The following is a 5,948-nucleotide window of genomic DNA, read 5'->3' as shown; positions in this document are numbered from 1 at the left end:
GTTGAATCCCTCTACCTGTTTTACAAGTATTTTAATGGTAGGTGCTCCGACGAACTACAAGTCCTTGTACCCCCTTGGTGTAAATAATCCCGACAAACCTGGCAAGCAGCAAAATCCCACCCTTACACAGTAGAGATCCCCAATTGCCAAAAAGTCTTCTAATAGTTTCTTCCCTAGAACTGCTAGACTTTGGAACTCCCTTCCAGGTTCCTGTTTCCCCAACTGTACTGACATGTAGAAGTTCAAGTGTAACTTAAACAGACGTCTTGCTGCTCAACTCCCTATATAGTAACCCTGTAATTATGTCCCAGATAATAGCCCCCTACATCCAAGTGACACTGTGCCATGTTTGGGGTGAAAATGCAAAAAAAAAAATAGACTTCATGTAACGTTGTCTGTGAATCAAGACACTTTGTGTGCAGTTTCAGTCGCAAAGAAGACAAAGAATAGGAAATAACTCCAACTCGCTTGTTCTTCGTAGCAACAACATTTATTTCCTCATTCTCGCTTTACCACTTTGATGTCCGTCATGTGATCGTCTTCCTGAGCGCCTTTCACGCCTCACATGTGATCACAAACGTTATCCAAGTCTCTCTCCCCAATCACTCTCTTTCTCTTTTTTTTTTTTATAGTTTTTGTCTTTATCTCGATTACGTCACTCTGCATGCATTTACATTTGCGCATCCGCGCTATGTTACAGTTCAATCTGGAATGAAAATCAGTCCAAGGTACTTATCAAAGCAAAGGGGGAGAGAGAGAGAGAGCCCTTCATTTCATCTGTGGCAATACAAGAGCATTGATGGTGAAATGAGAGAAGATCGGAAGAATCAGCAAGATCTTCATCACTAATGCTCTTCACTGTGTCGCCATAGACAGTGGTGTCGTGTGCATTGATATCGACAACTGATCTCAGAATATGATAATCAGGAAGATCATTGCTAATCAGGGGGAGAGTTGAACAAAGAATAGATTATTTACGCTTATCAGCATTGATTTATATATTTCGCTAAAACAGATTTTAGCAAAATAAAATTAGCCACAAGGTCAATCAAAAAAGGGGAGAGGGGGAGGGGGTCAATGGTCATCCTCGTCACTGTACCTTTGATTGGTCTACACTAATCCTAGTTTGAGTCTCATTCACCATAATACCACAAACAAACCAGGGGGTCGTCCTATTTAAGATTCTCCGAACTAAATCGTTTTTTTTTTGTTTTCTTTTTTGTTTTTTTGTTTTCAATAAAAAAAATATATATATATATATATATATATATATATATATATATGGTGACCCCCCCCCAAAAAAAAAAAACAAAAGAGGCCATTTAGAACATATGTTGTAGAACGGAGAAAAAAAAAGAAAAAAAGGCCAAAGACCCTAGTGTTTTGATGTGATGTTTTGAATATAATAAATTAGTTATGACCAAAGTTTCATTTCATTCGGACAAAACAGTAAGAAACGGGGCCTAATTAGAGCTGGGGCCCGCTTTTTATGGCTCACCCTGTATATATATATAAAAATAGAATTTTATAAAAATCGTTTTATTCATAGGCAAAATTTCTTTGGCGTGGGTTGGGGTGGGGTGGAGTCCAAACAACAACCAGTATCATCAACGGCTAACTTTATTGACTTAATTTGCCGATGTTGCCCGATCGTAAAATACGCTAAAATATGATTCATGCAAAATTCATATAAATTTCGTATTTATTATTATATAGCCAATTCTCTATTGATTATTATATTGTACCCAATATACTTCAAAAGTTTAAAAAATATAAAAATATGGTTTAGGGGCCATCAACTCGAATTGAAACCAAAACATATTCCAAAATATAATTATTTGTTACCATCACATATAAAAACTGTTTTTAAAAGAAAAAAACGTTACTAAACCTTAAAATGTATATTTGCGCATACATAGAAATAATATGTTTAGTCCAAACACCTGTTGAGTTACAATTATTTTCAACTTTGACCCCTTAACAGCTCTTTCTATTGGCTAAAGACCAAATCAAATGCCTTCCACTTGTCCAAATACCCTATATATTAAGTTTTAGGTCTGCATGCCAAAACTTAATAGAGTAGTTTGGTTAAGATTGTTCCACATACATACAGACAAACAAACAATGTTATTTTTATATATACAATAGTAGGCCTCCCAACGTTACCTGGTCATAAAATACGCCTTAATATGATATTTTACTTTGTGCAGATTTCGCATTTATATTATTACTAGCGGGGGTACCTTGCGTTGCCCGGGTGTTTGGAGGTGTGTGTTGGTGGGGGGGGTAGATCAAAACAACCCTGTTAAAAAAAAACGTTGGCCGGTTGTTTGGAGGTGTAAAAAAAAAATAGTTTTAGTATAAAGGTAGGCTTGAACCCCAAACGTTTGACGCGGAGGTGGAAAGGAAATGAAAACAAAAAACCCTGCGACCTAACCATCTCGACCACGGGAACAGATGAACTGATAAGTGTGTTAAGTTGACATTTATAAACCGAAATTAGCAGGTGCGACAACGTCATGTTGCGGAAGCCAGTTTCTGTTTTCCCCGCTATGCGGCGATCAAACAATAAAAAAAACAAAAAAAAAACTAACGTAAGCTAACGTAAGACAAACGAACGATGAAAACAGAAAAACGAACTCGTGAAAAATGGATTAAATAAGGCTGTTTCGATAATAAATTTTTAAAAATCGGTGGGTACCCGGGTGTTTTTGGGTGTCGCTAAGAATAAGCGAAGTAAAAAAAAAAAAAAAAAAAAGCATAAAAACGAACGTTACGTGAAAAATGGCTTAAATAGCACTGGTTCAATATTTAAATTGAAAAAATCGAACAAAAATATACATCTCACACCACGATTCGAACCCAAAACGTTTAGATAATGAACAAAGGACTAAACCAACTGAGCTAAAGCGATGCAGTAAAATTTGTTCGGTTTTTCAACTATTTAAAGTAAATCAGGTTACGACGTCATCTGACGAATGTGTAAAATCGGTCATTGTCACGAGAGGACCGTTTTTGTTGACCCCCTGTCGAAAATTGTTGATTTTGGGGTGAAAAAGTTAAGGTTTTTGGCCAATATTTCGATATTTTCCAAGCAAAGGATGCAGCTTCGATGTGATACCGAGTTTGTGAATTTTCTTCGCGTCTGTCGAAAGTTTTTAGCTGACATCCAAACATACACACACACATACATACATTTTCGCTTTTATATATATAGACTAGCGAGGGGTACCCGGCGTTGCCCGTGTGTTTGGAGGTGTGTGTGGGGAGGGTGAAAAAAAAAGTAAGTATGAGGATCGAACCTTAACCGTTGAGGCAAAGTTGTAAATTAAAGTGTGAAAAATAAAAACGTGCGACGTTAACGATTGCTCCACCGCGAGATGCTAACGGAAACATGTTTGAATTTATTTAATTACTTTGATTTGGCAGGTGCCCGTTTTAATGAGTTAATGAGGTCAAGTTTGACTGCGGGATAGTATTTTTCCCAAGATGTTATAGAAAAAAGACTAACCCACATGCAGCGAGCGACAAATGTTGAATATTTATCTTCCCGAAATCGAGCAAATTAAATAGACAGGCGAGTTTCGTTGTTAACTCTGAGATATTATTACGATTTATATGTGATATAAAAAGTTTTAAAAAGTTGTGAACCGACCGACCGCTTCTCTGAAAAAAAAAACCTTTTGTAGACATACAGAAAAAGCGAACACATACATACATACATTTTTGCTTTTATATTTATAGAAGATAGCGCCAATTCTCTATTGATTATTATATTGTATCCAATATATAATAGTTTCCCTCTCGGCGTAGCCCAGTCAGCAAAATACGCTTAAATATAATATTTTAATTCATGCAGATTTCGTATTTATTATTATAGCCAATACTCTATGGATTATTATATTATACCCAATATACAGTAGTAGTTTCAAAAGTTTTTAAAAAATGACTTAGGTGCCATTAGTTAAAATTGAAACCAAAACTTTAGCACTCCAGCCTTAGTAGTTACCGTTTGAGCTATCTTCAGATGGATAAGAAAACGTTAAAATTAAACCAACTTTAATGTATATAAATGTATATTTGCGCATGCCTATAAGAGCACTTTAAGTCAACTTACAGCTGCCAAGTTCTATTTTTTTTTTCAATTTTGACCCCTTAGCAGCTATTTTTACCGACTAAATACAAAAAATTTGTCCCACAGGTCCAAATTCTCTATATATCAAGTTTCCAGTCTGTACCTATTTACAATGCCTCCCCACGAGACAGAGTTAGACCCCAGGGTCGTTTTTTAACGTGGAAAAAAAGGTACAAAAATAAAAATTGTCTCAGTCGTGAAGGATTTCTCGTCCACTGAAAGAGAACGAGAAATAGAAGTGCTGCATCTGAAGAACAGATACTACACTTTGATCTTGGCCAAAAGGCCAGATCCAGTCTGTAGATCAAAAATTGACAGAGGAGTTTCCTCAGATAGACGGACAAGCAGACAATATCACTTTTCTATAGAGAGAGATTAGAGAGGAAGGAGTTGATGACTGAGAAGATATTTCAGCTAATTCATAGCTAGCACGTAAAGAAAGAAAAGAGTTCAAAATGTATTATTATTATTATTATTATTAGTAGTAGTAGTAGTAGTAGTAGTAGTAGGAGTAGGAGGAGGAGGAGGAGGAGGAGGAGGGAAAGGAGGAGATACAGAGAGAGAAGAAAAGGGTACGAATTGTAAAAGATCATTTGGAAGAGAATGTGTGCTTGTGTGCATGAATATGTGCCTATGTGTTTGTTTATATGTGTGTATTTGTGTTCATATGTGTTTATTTATGTTTATATGTGTGTATTTGTGTTCATATGTGTTTATTTATGTTTATATGTGTGTATTTGTGTTCATATGTGTTTATTTATGTTTATATGTGTGTATTTGTGTTCATATGTGTGTATTTGTGTTCATATGTGTGTATTTGTGTTCATATGTGTTTATTTATGTTTATATGTGTGTATTTGTGTTCATATGTGTGTATTTGTGTTCATATGTGTGTATTTGTGTTTATATGCGTGTATTTGTGTTTATATGCATGTATTTATGTTTATATGTCTGTATTTGTTTTAATATGTGTGTATTTGTGTTCATATGTGTGTATTTGTGTTCATATGTGTGTATTTGTGTTTATATGTGTGTATTTGTGTTCATATGTGTGTATTTGTGTTCATATGTGTGTATTTGTGTTCATATGCGTGTATTTGTGTTTATATGCATGTATTTGTGTTTATATGCATGTATTTATGTTTATATGTCTGTATTTGTTTTAATATGTGTGTATTCGTGTTCATAGGTGTGTATTTGTGTTCATATGTGTGTATTTGTGTTCATATGTGTGTATTTGTGTTTATATGCATGTATTTATGTTTATATGTCTGTATTTGTTTTAATATGTGTGTATTTGTGTTCATATGTGTGTATTTGTGTTCATATGTGTGTATTTGTGTTCATATGTGTGTATTTCTGTTCATATGTGTGTATTTCTGTTCATATGTGTGTATTTGTGTTTATATGAATGTATTTGTGTTCATATGTGTGTATTTGTGTTTATGTGTGTATTTGTGTTCATATGTGTATATTTGTGTTCATATGTGTGTATTTGTGTTTGTATGTGTGTATTTGTGTTTATATGTGTGTATTTGTGTTCATATGTGTGTATTTGTGTTTGTATGTGTGTATTTGTGTTTATATGTGTGTATTTGTGTTTATATGTGTGTATTTGTGTTCATATGTGTGTATTTGTGTTCATATGTGTGTATTTGTGTGTATATGTGTGTATTTGTGTTCATATGTGTGTATTTGTATTTATGTGTATGTATTTGTGTTCATATGTGTGTATTTGTGTTCATATGTGTGTATTTGTATTTACTTAGTGCTAAAAATTCAGCGAACATCCTTACAAAGTTGGTCCTGGATA

The 5,948-nt window shown here is 34.4% G+C and overlaps 1 pseudogene; it reads right to left on the bottom strand.

Annotated features, from left to right (window-relative positions):
* Positions 1 to 4,264: 4,264 nt before the first annotated feature.
* Positions 4,265 to 4,432, bottom strand: LOC145243505 (U2 spliceosomal RNA; annotated as a pseudogene).
* Positions 4,433 to 5,948: the final 1,516 nt, after the last annotated feature.

Source organism: Euprymna scolopes, chromosome 2, assembly GCF_053919585.1.
Source record: "Euprymna scolopes isolate OS-2025 chromosome 2, ASM5391958v1, whole genome shotgun sequence".
Lineage (NCBI taxonomy): Eukaryota > Metazoa > Mollusca > Cephalopoda > Sepiida > Sepiolidae > Euprymna > Euprymna scolopes.
The sequence above is the reverse complement of the archived record's forward strand: the minus strand, read 5'-3'. Positions and strand labels throughout refer to the sequence as shown.